The sequence below is a fragment of the Scyliorhinus torazame genome, unplaced genomic scaffold (genome assembly GCF_047496885.1).
Source record: "Scyliorhinus torazame isolate Kashiwa2021f unplaced genomic scaffold, sScyTor2.1 scaffold_236, whole genome shotgun sequence".
Classification (NCBI taxonomy): domain Eukaryota; kingdom Metazoa; phylum Chordata; class Chondrichthyes; order Carcharhiniformes; family Scyliorhinidae; genus Scyliorhinus; species Scyliorhinus torazame.
Genome location: NW_027307963.1, coordinates 132356 through 147799, shown reverse-complemented (window position 1 = coordinate 147799; position 15444 = coordinate 132356). Strand labels below are relative to the sequence as shown.

General features: G+C 55.8%; 1 protein-coding gene across 1 annotated transcript in view; it reads left to right on the top strand.

The window, feature by feature from the left end:
• LOC140405788 (uncharacterized) overlaps nucleotides 1–15444 on the top strand; it is a gene marked incomplete at its 3' end in the record, with an annotated part of 195401 nt that overhangs the window by 53845 nt on the left and 126112 nt on the right. The window lies entirely within an intron of this gene.

The window sequence follows — 15444 nt, the reverse complement described above, 5'->3', positions numbered from 1 at the left end:
CATTTTTGAACATTTGTTTTGTCAATTATTTTGTCTCTGTTTATATTGCTCCCTCATGTACAAGACTTCTTTTCTTTGCAAGTCTTGAACAACATCCGCCCTTGCCTTGCCGTCTTTGCTGCTAAGGTCAGCTGCCTCTGCAGGGCTAAATCGCTGGCTTTGACAGCAGACCAAGGCAGGCCAGCAGCACGAATCAATTCCCGTAACAGCCTCCCCAAACAGGCGCCGGAATGTGGCGACTAGGGGCTTTTCACAGTAACTTCATTTGAAGCCTACTTGTGACAATAAGCGATTTTCATTTCATTTTCATTTTCAACTAGCTCAGCAGAGCAAACTTTCTCTAAAGTTCCCCTACCCTAGCTTTGAACTCCTATTTCTCTAGTTTCTCTTCTAATTCCCCATATGAGCTCACCTTGTCTATACCCTGGGCCCAGTGTTTGCTGATATTGTTAACAGTTTTCTCTCTTCAGGTACTAGCTCTCTCACCTTTTATCCTGCTGTCATCACCTGTCTCTTAAAATAAGACAACAACCCTTGACCCCTACATCCTCACCTCCAACCTCCCTTTCCTCTCCCAAATCCTTGAGTGTGTAGTTGTCTCCCAAATCTATGCCTACCTTTTCTGGAACTCTCCAATCAGCTTCCCACTCCTGCCACAAGACTGAAATGATCCTTGTCCAAGCCACAAAATAAATCCAGTGTGACTGTGACAAAGGTAAACTGCACCTCATCAGAGTTCCCAATTTATCTGCAATTTGACCGGGATTGACCCCCCGAGTTGCTGCTGCCATTGACCAATGTCTACCGTTCTGCCAGGAAGACTAAGAACGGTTGCCACCGCCTAAAGAACCCTTGTACCGACCCCCTCAAGGCAAATTTCACCCTCTCCAATTTAATAAACCCCGCCATATTGTTGATCCAGGATTCCACACTTGGGGGCCTCGCATCCTTCTACTGAAGAAGAATCCTTCGCCGAGCTACCAGGGACGCAAAGGCCAGAATGCCGGCCTCTTTCGCCTCCTGCACTCCCGGCTCCTCTGCGACCCCAAATATTGCGAGCCCCCAGCCCGGTTTGACCCTGGATCCTACCACCCTCGACACCGTCCTCGCTACGCCCTTCCAAAATTCCTCCAGCGCTGGGCACACCCAGAACATATGGGTGTGATTTGCTGGGCTCCCTGAGCACCTAACACATGGTCATGTGTGCCCTGTGCAGCACTTTAAACTGTATGAGGCTGAGCCTCGCGCACGATGAGGAACAGTTCACCCTCCCTAGGGCATCTGCCCACGTCCCTTCCTCAATCTCCTCTCCCAACTCCTCCTCCCACTTGCCTTTCACCTCCCCACCGAGGCCTCCTCCTCCTCCTGCATCACCTGATAAGTTTCCGTGATCTTCCCCACTCCAACCCACCCCCCCCGAGAGCACCCTGTCCTGTACTGTGTGTGGTAGCAGCCGCAGGAATTCCACCACCTGCCGCCTGGCAAACGCCCTTACCTGTAAGTACCTGAAGGTGTTCCCCGGGGAGAGCCCGTACTTATCCTCCAGCTCACCCAGGCTCGCAAACCTCCCGTCCACAAACCGGTCCCCCAACCTTCACTTCCCTGCCCTGTGCCACCCCAAAAACCATCCATCTGTTCTCCCTGGGACGAACCGGTGGTTCCCCCGTATTGGGGTCCACACCGAGGTCCCAGCTTCCCCCCTGTGCCGCCTCCACTGCCCCCAGATTTTGAGGGCAGCCGCCACCACCGGGCTTGTGTTTTACCTCCTTGGAGGGAACTGCAGCGGCGCTGTTGCCAGCGCCCCCAGACTCGTACCCACACAAGACGTCCCCTCCCCCTCCATCACCCACTTGCACACCATCATCGCATTGGCGGCCCAGTAGTACCCACAGAGGTTGGGCAGCGCCAGCCCCCCCCCCAACTCTACTCCGCTCCAGGAACACCCTTCTCACCCTCGGAGTCCCTCGCGCCCACACAAACCCCATTATACTCCTGTTGACCCGCCTAAAAAAGGCCTTAGGGATAAACACGGGGAGGCACTGGAACAGGAACAAAAACCTTGGGAGCACCGTCATTTTCACTGACTGCACCCTACCCGCCAAGGACAGCGGCAACGCGTCCCACGTCTTGAACTGCTCCTCCATTTGCTCCACCAGCCTTGTAAAGTTAAGCCTATGCAGGGCCCCCCAGCTCCTGGCCACCTGGACCCCCAAATACCTGAAGCTCCTCTCCGCCCTTTTTAATAGAGCTCACCAATCCCCCTCTCCTGGTCCCCTGGGTGAACCACGAACAGCTCGCTCTTCCCCATGTTGAGCTTGTACCCCGAGAAATCCCCGAATTCCCTAAGGATCCTCATTACCTCCGGCATTCCCCCCACCGGGTCCGCCACATATAGCAGCAAGTCGTCCGCATAGAGCGACACCCTATGCTCCTCCCCACCCCGCACCAACCCCCTCCAGTTCCTCGACTCCCTCAGTGCCATAGCCAGGTGTTCAATCGCCAGTGCGAAGAGCAGGGGGGACAGGGGACACTCCTGCCTCGTCCCTCGGTGCAACCGAAAGTACTCGGACCTCCTCCTGTTTGTGGCCACACTTGCCATCGGGACCTCATACAACAGCCTAACCTACCTGACAAACCCCTACCCAAACCTCTTCACTCCCACAGGTACCCCCACTCTACCTGATCGAAGGCTTTCTCAGCATCCATCATCACCACTATCTCCGCCTCCCCCTCCCTCGCCGGCATCATGATAACATTCGAAAGCCTCCGCACATTCGTGTTCAACTGCCTTCACGAACCCCGTCTGGTCTTCGTGGATGATCTGCGGCACACAATCCTCAATCCTCGTGGCTAAGACCTTCGCCAGCACCTTGTCATCTACGTTTAGCAACAAAATCGGCCTGTAAGACCCACACTGCAGGGGATCCTTGTCCCGCTTCAGGATCAAGGAGATCAGTGCTCGGGACATCGTCGGGGGCAAAGCCCCCCCCCCCCTCCCTTGCCTCATTGAAGGTCCTAACCAGCAACAGGCCCAACAGGTCCATATATTTTTTATAGAATTCGACCGGGAAACCATCCGGCCCAGGTGCCTTCCCCGCCTGCATGCTTCCTATCCCTTTGGTCAGCTCCTCCAGACCAATCGGGGCCCCCAATCCCGCCACCAGTCCCTCCTCCACCTTCAGAAACTTCAATTGGTCCCTCCCTCCTCCAGTGGGGGCTTGGACCGGTACAATTCCTCATAGAAGTCCCTGAAGACCCCATTGATGCCAACCCCATTCCGCACCACACTCCCTCCCTGTCCTTAACTCCCCCGATCTCCCTACTCTCGCTATCAGCGCCCTGCTCAAAATAAAAATGTCGATTCGGGAATAAGCCTTATGGACATGTGAGAAGAATGAAAATTCCCTAGCCCCCGGCCTTGCAAATCTCCAAGTGTCCACCCCTCCCATCTGGTCCATAAACCCCCTCAACACTCTAGCCGCCGCCGGCTTCCTACCCGTCCTAGACCTGGAGCGATCCAGTGCCGGATCCAGCACCGTGTTAAAGTCTCCCCCCATTATCAGGCCCCGCACTTCCAAGACTGGGATCCGACCCAACATGCGGCGCATACACATTGACCACTACCACCCTTTCTCCCTGCAGCTTACCATGTACCATTACGTACCTACCGCCATTGTCTGCCACAATGCTCGACGCCTTGAATGACACCTTCTTTCCCACCAAGATCGCCACCCCTCGATTTTTGGCATCCAGCCCCGAATGAAACACCTGACCTACCCACCCTTTCCTCAATCTTACCTGGTCTGCCATCTTCAGGTGTGTCTCCTGGAGCATAACCATATCCGCCTTCAGCCCCTTCAGGTGCGCGGGCCCGCTTGACCGGCCCATTCAGTCCCCTTACATTCCAGGTTATCAGCCGGATCAGGGGGCTACCCGCCCCCCCCTCCCCCGCCGACTAGCCATAACCCCTCCTCGGCCAGCCACGCGCCCACACCCCCCTCCCGGCCTGTTTCCCACGGCGGCAGACCCCAACTCGACCCCCCCCCCCCCACTCGCTCCAGCACCTCCTTGACCATAGCAGCAGCAACTCGATTCTCCCGCCCCCCCGGCGAGGACCCATCCTGGCTGTTTTACTCCCCCATTGCACTTCCGCAAGTCAGCTGACTCCTGCTGACCCCGGCCACTCCCGCCTCTCCTTCGACTCCTCCCATTGTGTGACACACCCTCCTCTTCCGTTCCCCATCCACAGGCTCTCCCCCTCCCCTTTCCATCCTAAGCGCGGGAAACAACCCTCGCTTCCCCGCCCTGGCTCCGCCCCCTCCAGTCTTTGGCGCGGGAAAAAGCCCGTGTTTTCCACCTACCCGGCCCCGCCACCTCTGACGCAGCTCCTTTTACCAGCCCAGTCCCCTCACCCCCGACTCAGGCCTCCCCCTCCCCCGCGGGGCCCCATCACACCACCGGCCATCCACCCCTGTCCCCTTTGCTTACCCCCCTCCAAGAGCCCCCCGACCAACCCAACCAAAACAGTGCCCATCCCGCCCTAACCACCCTCACCGACCAGAAAGAGAAAAATACAAAAGAAAAAAAAGAATCCAAGAGCAAAGGACCCTCCCCCTCCAAAAGTAACATATCAACCGCAATCCCCAAACGCCCATCCTGACCCTCAATCTGTGTCCAACCTCTCGGCCTGAACAAAGGCCCACGCCTCCTCCAGAGACTCAAAATAATGGTGCCGGTCCTTGTAGGTGACCCACAGTCGCGCCGGCTGCAACATGCCAAACTTCACCCCCTTCCTGTGCAGCACCGCCTTTGCTCGATTGTACCCGGCCCTCCTCTTCGCCACCTCCGCACTCCAGTCCTGGTATATTCGAACCTCCGCGTTCTCCCACCTGTTGCTCCTCTCCTTCTTGGCCCACCTGAGCACACACTCCCGATCGACGAACCGATGAAACCGCCTGCGGAGCCTCCTCGCCAGCACTCTATGGGCCTCTTCCAGCTCCAGTAGCCCCTGGAAGGACCCCGCTCCTATCAGCGAGTTCAACATGGTGACCACATAGGCCCCCATGTCCGGCCCCTCCAGCCCCTCCGAGAGGCCCAGAATCCGCATTTTCTTCCGCCTCGACCGATTCTCCTTCTCCTCGAACCGCTCCTGCCATTTCTTGTGGAGCGCCTCGTGCGCCTCCACCTTTACCGCTAGGCCCAAGATCTCGTCCTCGTTGTCGGAGATCTTTTGTCGGGCCTCGCGGATCGCCACCCCCTGGGCCGTCTGTGTCTCCAGCAGCGCATCAATAGAAGCCTTCATCGGCTCCAGCAGGTCCGCTTTAATCTCTCTGAAGCAGCGCTGTTGCTCCTGCGCCCACTGCATCCACGCTGCCTGGTGTCCGCCCGTGGCCATTTTGTTCTTCTTCCATCGCACCTTCTTCGGGTCCACCACCACCTTTTTAGTCGCCCCGCTCCTGGTAAAAGCCATATACTATCGAGGAATTGTTGTAATCTCCTTCCCGCACCGGGAAACGTCGTAAAAGTGCCGTCGGGGGCCCTGAAAAGAGCCCAAACGTCAGTTTTTGCGGGAGCCGCCGAATGTGCGACTTAGCTCCGCATAGCCGCAACTGGAACTCAATTATCAGACTGCTTGTCTGACATCCAGTACTCTGTTTCTCTTTGGCACCCTGCTCCCCCAACTCCCTTCTCCCTACCATTGAAAGCTATGCCACAAGCAGCCTTCCTGCTTGTGGCATAGCTTCCAATGGTAGGGAGAAGGTACCATTCTCCCTGGAGGCTGGAATTCCCTCCCTCAATCTCATGCAAATATTCCTTTTTCCCTGTGGCCTGGTCATCCCCTATAGACATCTATAATGGAGGTAGGATATTAATAGGTAGCACAAGTGGATAGCACTGTTGCTTAACAGCGCCAGGGTCCCAGGTTTGATTCCCGGCTTGGGTCTCTGTCTGTGCGGAGTCTGCCCGTTCTCCCCGTGTCTGCGTGGGTTTCCTCTGGGTGCTCCGGTTTCCTCCCACAGTCCAAAGATGTGCAGGTTAGGTGGATTGGCCGTGCTAAATTACCCTTAGTGTCCAAAACAGTTAGGAGGGGTTATTGGGTTACGGGGATAGGGTGGAAGTGAGGGCTTAAGTGAGTCGGTGCAGACTCGATGGGCCAAATGGCCTCCTTCTGCACTGTGTGTTCTATGTAACTCACCCCCTTCACTCTGCCTTGTGAAACCTATTTAGCAAAGTTGTGGAAGATTTATGGAGGGTACAGAAACATTTTTATGAAAACGGTTTCATAACTGCTTAGGGAAGAGAAAGTTGAGAAGAGATTTGATACAGACTCTCAACATCATGAGGGGTCTGGACTGAACAGATAGAGAGGAATTGTTCCCATTGGCAGAAGGATCGTAAACTGATTTAAGGTGAATGGCAAAAGAACCAAAAGAGATATCAGAAAAAGAAACCATTTTACACAATGTGATTGGGGAGTGGAATGCACTGAACTATTTGGGACTTCTGGAGCACTGGCAGTGTGGTGGAGGTTTTCAACAAGGAATTGGATAATTATCTGAAGAGAGAGAATTGGCAGGGCTATGGGAAAAGACAGAGGAGAGTGGGCGGGGGGAGCCAGGTGGGTTACAACAAGCCGGATAGTCGTCTCCTGGGCTGAACCATTCAGTGGTTCTAAGTATTTCAGGATAATCAAAACAGAAAATGTTGAAATACTCAGCAGACCTGGCAGCATCTGTGGAGAGAAACCGAGTTATTGTTTCAGTTCGATTGATTACCTTTCTTGATATTTCTTGACACTAACGTTTCTGATCTGATTTAGGTTTTTTGTCTTGCAGACACTCAGTCTGGTCTGATTGCTATCAGGTTGACTCATAGTGTTTGTAATAAAAATATAGTTGTCTTAAAAGACTAGAAATGTTCAGTTCCGGTTTGATAGATGGTATAAACTTCTTTTTGAACAAGATATTAGGATCTGGTCTTCTATAATAGAGACAGTGTAATCCATTTTTGTCAGTTTGATTATATCTTTACAAATAAAATGTCTCCACCAGCTCTTAAATCTGTCTCCTTTTTCTCCTGGCCTTTCAGGGCTGATGGAAACTTTCCATTGCACAGATTTTGAAATTGCTGATATTTTTGGTAAAGGGGATTCCACATGGAAATGTTTAGAACAAATATTCAGTAAGCACTTCCTTCTATGCGTTATCTTTAATTATGTGGTTAATACAAATATGATGACAGCAGAGACGAGAGTCACCTAAAAATAATTGACAGACTTGACTGGGTAAGATATAATATCTGTGCATTTTTGTGATGGTTGGTTTTGAAGAGGTGTCATCTGTTTTTAAATCAAAGAAAGACTTACATTTATATTGCATCTCTCACTACCTCAATGTCCCAAAGCCACAACCAATGATCAACGCCAGCCTCCCAGGCGATCTCGATCCACTGCAGTTCGCCTATCACCCCAACCGGCCCACAGCAGATGCTATCTCCCTGGCTCTACAATCAAAACTCGAACACCACGATAACTAGGACACCTACGTAAGACTGCTGTTCATAGACTACAGCTCCGCCTTCAACACCATTATCCCGACAAGACTTAAACCAAACTCTGCAATCTTGGACTTGACCCCTCCCTGTGCAGCTCGATCCTTGACTTCCTCACCAACAGACCGCAATCCGTCAGGATAGGCAACAGCACTTCCATAATAGTTCTCAACACCGGGGCCCCGCAAGGATGTGTGCTCCGTCTTCTACTTTACTCCCTGTACATACACGACTGTGTGGCAGGATTTATCTCCAACTCCATCTATAAGTTGGCGGATGATACGACTGTGGTGGGTCGTATCACAAACAACGACGAATCAGACTACAGAAGGGACAAAGATCACTTGGTTGCATGGTGTACCGAAAACAACCCCTCTCTAAATGTTGGTAAGACCAAGGAACTGGCCTTTCCGCACTGTAACCAATCACTGTTTGTCGATGTACAATTTGTCAATGTACTCTGTCGATTATTCTTTTTTTCTACTATGTACGTATTGTGTACGTTCCCTTGCCACAGAAAAATACTTTTTACTATACTTCGATACATGTGACATTAAATCAAATCAATCAATAAATCAAATCACTCAATCAACCCTTTTGAAGTGTAGTCACTGTTCTGAAGTTGGATACCTGGCATCCAATTTGTGTATGCACGGCCACAGATCCGGACATTCTCCGGCTGTTTTTGGCATGAGAGCGGGGAGTTTTACCTGGCGCCGCTGCTAGTCTCACCGGTCCCGGACTCGGTGCGGGTTCGACGCTGATTTTGTCGTAAAACGCCACAGTTCCACGCCAGCACGGCCCTTAGCCACAAAACCGGAGAATTCAGCCCCTGTCTCTACCTCTGCCAATGGAATAGGTGTTACATCATGTAGAAATAGAAATATTAAGAAAGATAGAGGTTATAGTTGCATATGAGCATCTGAGACTTCTATTTTTTTTAAATAGATTTAGAATACCCTATTATATTTTTTCAATTAAGGGGCAATTTAGCGTGGCCTGTCCACCTACCCTGCACATCTTTGGGTTGTGGGAGTGAAACCATCGCAGACACGCGGGGAATGTGCAAACTCCACATGGACAGTGACCCGGGGCCAGGATCAAACCAAGATTTTTTAAAAATGCATAAAGAAAGGGGGCGGGATTCTCCACTCCCGCGCCGGTTGGGAGAATCGCCTGGGCCGCCAAAATTTCCCGCAACGCCGGTCCGACGCCCTCCCGCGATTCTCCCAAGCAGCGGGAATGGCCCCGTCGTGTTCCGCAGGCCGGAGAATCGCCCGAGACACCCAAAATGGCGATTCTCCGGCACCCCTGCTATTCTCAGGCCCGGATGGGCCGAGCGGCCAGCCCAAAATGGCGGATTCCCCCCGGCGCCGTCCACACCTGGTCGCTGCCGTCGGGAACAGCGCGGGAACGCTGAGGGGGCGGCCTGTGGGGTGGGGGGGATCCTGCATCAGGGGGTACCTCAAATATGGGGTGGCCCGCGATCGGTGCCCACCGATCGTCGGGCTGTCCTCTCTGAAGGAGGACCTCCTTCCTTCCACAGCCCCGCAAGATCCGTCCGCCATCTTCTTGCGGGGCAGATTCGGAGAGGACGGCAACCATGCATGCGCGGGTGACGGCAGATATGCGGTGCCGGCCGCGTCATGTATGCGGCGCCGCCTTTACGCGGCGACAAGGCCTGCCGCGTGTAGATGACGCGGCCCCGCTCCTGGCCCATTATCGGGCACTGAATCGGTCGGGATAGTGGCCGTTTCGCGCCGTCGTGAACCTCGACGGCGTTCACGACGGCTTGGGCACTTCGGCGCGGGCGTGGAGAATTCCGCCCAGGAATTAGGCCTTGATGACCTAAGCCTCAGAGCCGAGGCTTCCAGCCAGAACAGTACCTTCGTTGGTAGTCACCATCCGTTGATGCGCACCACACGGTCAGGGGCTGGGGGGAGCCCGCCCGGAAAGAGATGTGCCACGAAAGGCAGGGCCCCACCCCAACTTCTTCCTGCCACCACAAACAAGCGAGGATTTAAACATTCCAATTTGGTTCTATCATGCAAAAACACCGACCAACAATTCTCAGAACATAATATAAACTTTGTGAATCAAGAAAAGGCAGAAATGAAATTTGTGCAAGGATGAAAAGATGGATTAAAAAATGAGCAGAACTGGAGCTCACGAAACTGCAGCTGCTTGTACACATACGATGCGTGATCCCCGCAGCTGCTTGTACACACACATCACGTGACCCCCGCAGCCACTTGTACACATACGTTGCGTGATCCCCGCAGCTGCTTGTACACACACATCACGTGACCCCCGCAGCCGCTTGTACACACATCACGTGATCCCCGCAGCCGCTTGTACACACACATCACGTGATCCCCGCAGCCGCTTGTACACACACATCACGTGACCCCTGCAGCTGCTTGTACACACACATCACGTGATCACCGCAGCCGCTTGTACATAGACATCACGTGATCCCCGCAGCCGCTTGTACACACACATCACGTGACCCCCCTGCAGCCGCTTCTACACACACATCACGTGACCCCCGCAGCCGCTTGTACACACACATCTCGTGATCTCCCACAGTTGCTTGTGTACACACATCACGTGATCCCTGCAGCCGCTTGTACACACACATCTCGTGATCCCGCAGCTGCTTGTACACAGACATCACGTGATCCCGCAGCTGCTTGTACACAGACATCACGTGATCCCGCAGCTGCTTGTACACACACATCACGTGACCCCCCCTGCAGCCGCTTCTACACACACATCACATGACCCCCGCAGCCGCTTGTACACACACATCTCGTGATCTCCCACAGTTGCTTGTGTACACACATCACGTGATCCCTGCAGCCGCTTGTACACACATCTCGTGATCCCGCAGCTGCTTGTACACAGACATCACGTGATCCCGCAGCTGCTTGTACACAGACATCATGTGATCCCGCAGCTGCTTGTACACACACATCACGTGACCCCCGCAGCCGCTTGTACACACCCATCACGTGACCCCCCCAGCCGCTTGTACACGTACATCACCTGACCCCCGCAGCCGCTAGTACACACACATCACGTGATCCCTGCAGCCGCTTGTACACACACATCACGTGATCCCCGCAGCCACTTGTACACACACATCACGTGATCCCCGCAGCCACTTGTACACACACATCTCGTGATCTCTCACAGTTGCTTGTGTACACACATCACGTGACCCCACAGCTGCTTGTACACACGTCACGTGAACCCCCCGCAGCCGCTTGTACACACATATCACATGAACCCCCCGCAGCCGCTTGTGTACACACATCACGTGACCCCCTGCAGCCACTTCTACACACACATCACGTGACCCCCTGCAGCCGCTTGTACACACACATCTCGTGATCTCCCACAGTTGCTTGTGCACACACATCATGTAAACCCCCACAGGCTCTTGTAGACACACTTCACGTGACCCCCCCCCACAGCCGCTTGTACACACATCACGTGAACCCCTCACAGCCGCTTGTGTACACACATCACGTGATCCCACAGCTGCTTGTACACACTCATCACGTGATCCCGGCAGCCGCTTGTACACACACATCACGTGAACCCCTCGCAGCCGGTTGTGTGTACACATCACGTGATCCCGCAGCCGCTTGTACACACTCATCACGTGATCCCGGCAGCCGCTTGTACACACACATCACGTGAACCCCTCGCAGCCGGTTGTGTGTACACATCACGTGATCCCGCAGCCGCTTGTACACACTCATCACGTGATCCCGGCAGCCGCTTGTACACACACATCACGTGACCTCCCGCAGCCGCTTGTACACACACATTACATGACCCCCGCAGCCGCTTGTAAACACACACATCACGTGACCCCTCCGCTTTTTTTTGATTAGGCACTTTATAACTTCCTGACCAAACTCCACACCGACAGTGACCTGGGACCGGGATCAAACCCGGATCCCCGGCCGGATGGTATTTTTGACCTCATGGTGAGCTAGTGTTGCGCTGAGATGGTGGTGGATAACGTGTTACAGGATGGTGTCGAGGACGCTTGTGTTGAAGGCCGTGTCTTGATTGAGGAGGTCCTCTAAGTGCTCTCTCCAGTGCACATTGACTGCCTCTCAGTCTTCGTTGAGCGCCTCTCTGTTTTTGGCTCTCAGTGGGTTGGGCTCCTGGGTATTCGGACTGTCGATGGTTTTGATTGTTTTGCAGAAGCCAAGCACATAGTGGTTGTCGGTGAATTGCTGAGTCTCCTGCGCTCTTTCCACCCACCATCTTCTTTAGATCGCAGGTTCTTTGGTGCACCTCAGCCTTCAGTTGCCTGGAGGCTTGTTTCCTCTCACTCGAGTTTTGGTGGAGCTGCCAGTTCAGGAACATCTTGCGCTTGCGATCAAGCAGATCCTGGATCTCCTGATCATTCTCATCAAATTAGTCTTGGTATTTCCTGATCGAGAGTCCAAGCGTCTCCTCGCAGGTGCTGACTATGGTAGTGTTTAAGGCGGACCAGGCGCTGTGGGTGTTGTGCGGCTCTGGCTCGTTGAATGTCGCCAAGTTAGTTGTTTGGTGCCGGCTGAGTAGCTCTTTCTTCTCGGGGTCTTTGACTCCAGCGATATTGAATCTCGTGCGGCAGAGTTTCTTCGACCTGTGTTGGTTTGGGCCCAGGGTGATGGAGATGGTAGCGCGGATTAGTCGGTGATCAGTCCAGAAATCGTTGGTTCCGGTCATGTTGCAGGTGATGCTGTCTCTTTGCGGTCCCTTGCCCGGTCGATGACATAGTCTCTTTGGAGTGGAGTTGTTGCCATGAGGTCTTCTGCTTGTCCCTCTGGTGGAACAGGGTGTTTGTGATGACAAGATCATGTTCCAAACATTTTGTCAGGAGGAGGACTCTGTTGGCATTTGTTTTCCCTATGCCTTCCCTGCCTAACACGCCTTTCCAAAGGCTTGCATCATTCTCCTGTATTGAAGTCGCTGAGGAGAATCAACTTGTCTCCCTTTGGGGTGCGGGACAGTGATTGGTCGATGCTGGAGCAGAATGCCTCCTATTGTCACGTTGGTTGCTTCTAAGGTTGGGTCGTAGGTACTGACGGTTTTGCTGGACCAGGGTAAGCCTTAGGGTGATGAGTCGTTCGTTCACCCCAGGTGGGGTTCGTTGAGACGTCTACTAAATCGTTTTTTACGGTGAATCTGATCCCGTAGAGATAGCATTCTTCTTCTGGTTTGCCTTTCCAGAAGAAGGTATACCCGTCACCTTGTTCTTTCAGCTGGCCGTCTCCTGCCAGTCGTGTCTCACTTAGGGCAGTGATGTCAATATTGTGGCGTTGGAGTTCCCGGCCTATGATGGCGGTATGATGTTCAGGTCTGTTGCTGTTGTCCATGAGAGTCCTGACGTACCAGGTCCCAAAATTCTTTTGGGTGATTGGGATGCAAGATGTATGGATTCTTTTAATGTGGGGTGGTGGTTGCACACCAAGCACCACAAGATCCCAGTGGAGCGAGATCTTGGCCCAGTGGCAGGGAAGTTCGAGGCAACTGGAGGCCAGCCTTTGCTGCAGGACGGGGACTAACACACACTCATTGTCTTCCTATCATCTGCCTGCCTGTCAGGGATGTCACATTTAAAGTATGACGTCGTTTTCATTTCCCCTCCCCCTCATGCCTCAGTCTCACCCTATTGCTGCTCCCCTCGCCCCGCTGCTGCTCCCCTCGCCCTGCTGCTGCTCCCTCGCCCCACTGCTGCTCCCCTCGCCCCGCTGCTGCTCCCCTCGCCCCGCTGCTGCTCCCCTCGCCCCGCTGCTGCTCCCCTCGCCCCGCTGCTGCTCCCCTCGCCCCGCTGCTGCTCCCCTCGCCCCGCTGCTGCTCCCCTCGCCCCGCTGCTGCTCCCCTCGCCCCGCTGCTGCTCCCCTCGCCCCGCTGCTGCTCCCCTCGCCCCGCTGCTGCTCCCCTCGCCCCGCTGCTGCTCCCCTCGCCCCGCTGCTGCTCCCCTCGCCCCGCTGCTGCTCCCCTCGCCCCGCTGCTGCTCCCCTCGCCCCGCTGCTGCTCCCCTCGCCCCGCTGCTGCTCCCCTCGCCCCGCTGCTGCTCCCCTCGCCCCGCTGCTGCTCCCCTCGCCCAGCTGCTGCTCCCCTCGCCCCGCTGCTGCTCCCCTCGCCCCGCTGCTGCTCCCCTCGCCCCGCTGCTGCTCCCCTCGCCCCGCTGCTGCTCCCCTCGCCCCGCTGCTGCTCCCCTCGCCCCGCTGCTGCTCCCCTCGCCCCGCTGCTGTTTTTCTCGCCCCGCTGCTGCTCCCCTCGCCCCGCTGCTGCTCCCCTCGCCCCGCAGCTGCTCCCCTCGCCCCGCAGCTGATCCTCCCCTCGCCCCGCTGCTGCTCCCCTCGCCCCGCTGCTGCTCCCCTCGCCCCGCTGCTGCTCCCCTCGCCCCGCTGCTGCTCCCCTCGCCCCGCTGCTGCTCCCCTCGCCCCGCTGCTGCTCCCCTCGCCCCGCTGCTGCTCCCCTCGCCCCGCTGCTGCTCCCCTCGCCCCGCTGCTGCTTTTCTCGCCCCGCTGCTGCTCCCCTCGCCCCGCTGCTGCTCCCCTCGCCCTGCAGCTGCTCCCCTCGCCCCGCAGCTGATCCTCCCCTCGCCCCGCTGCTGCTCCCCTCGCCCCGCAGCTGCTCCCCCTCCCCCACCCCCCACTGCTGATCCTCCTCTCTTCCCGCTGCTGCTCCTCTCGCCCCGCTGCTGCTCCCCTCTTCCTGCTGCTGCTCCCCTCTTCCCGCTGCTGCTCCCCTGGCCCCGCTGCTGATCCCCTGGCCCCGCTGCTGATCCCCTGGCCCCGCTGCTGATCCCCTGGCCCCGCTGCTGATCCCCTGGCCCCGCTGCTGATCCCCTGGCCCCGCTGCTGATCCCCTGGCCCCGCTGCTGATCCCCTGGCCCCGCTGCTGATCCCCAGGCCCCGCTGCTGATCCCCAGGCCCCGCTGCTGATCCCCTGGCCCCGCTGCTGATCCCCTGGCCCCGCTGCTGATCCCCTGGCCCCGCTGCTGATCCCCTGGCCCCGCTGCTGATCCCCTGGCCCCGCTGCTGATCCCCTGGCCCCGCTGCTGATCCCCTGGCCCCGCTGCTGATCCCCTGGCCCCGCTGCTGATCCCCTGGCCCCGCTGCTGATCCCCTGGCCCCGCTGCTGATCCCCTGGCCCCGCTGCTGATCCCCTGGCCCCGCTGCTGATCCCCTGGCCCCGCTGCTGATCCCCTGGCCCCGCCGCTGATCCCCTGGCCCCGCCGCTGTTCCCCTCGTCCCGCCGCTGATCCCCTCGTCCCGCTGCTGATCCTCCCCTCGCCCCGCTGCTTTTGTAATGATTCCATTGTTCATTTGCATTCATGAGGCGCTGTGGGCCATCAACAGCAGCAGAATTGTATTCAACCACAATCTGCAACCTCATGGCCCAGCATATCCCCCCACATGTATCATTACCTGCAAGCCAGGGGATCAACCCTGGTTCAAAGAAGAGTGCTGGAGGGCATGCCAGAAGCAACATCAAGCATACCTAAAAATGAGGTGTCAACCTGGTGACGCTACTACACAGGACTACTTGCCTACCAGACAGCATACGCAGCAAGTAATAGACAGCGCTAAGCGATTCCACAACAAACGCATCAGACCTAAGCTCTGTAGGCCTGTCACATCCAGCCATGAATGGTGGTGGACAATTAAACAACTCACTGGAGGAGAAAGCTCCATAAATATCCCCATCCTCAATGATGGAGGAGCCCAGCACATATGTGCAAAAGGCTGAGACATTCGCAGCAATCTTCAGCCAGAAGTGCAGAGTGGATTTGACAAAGGGTCATCTGGACTCGAAACGTTTGCTCCTTTTTCTCCCTATAGATGCTGCCAGACCTGCTGAGATTTTCCA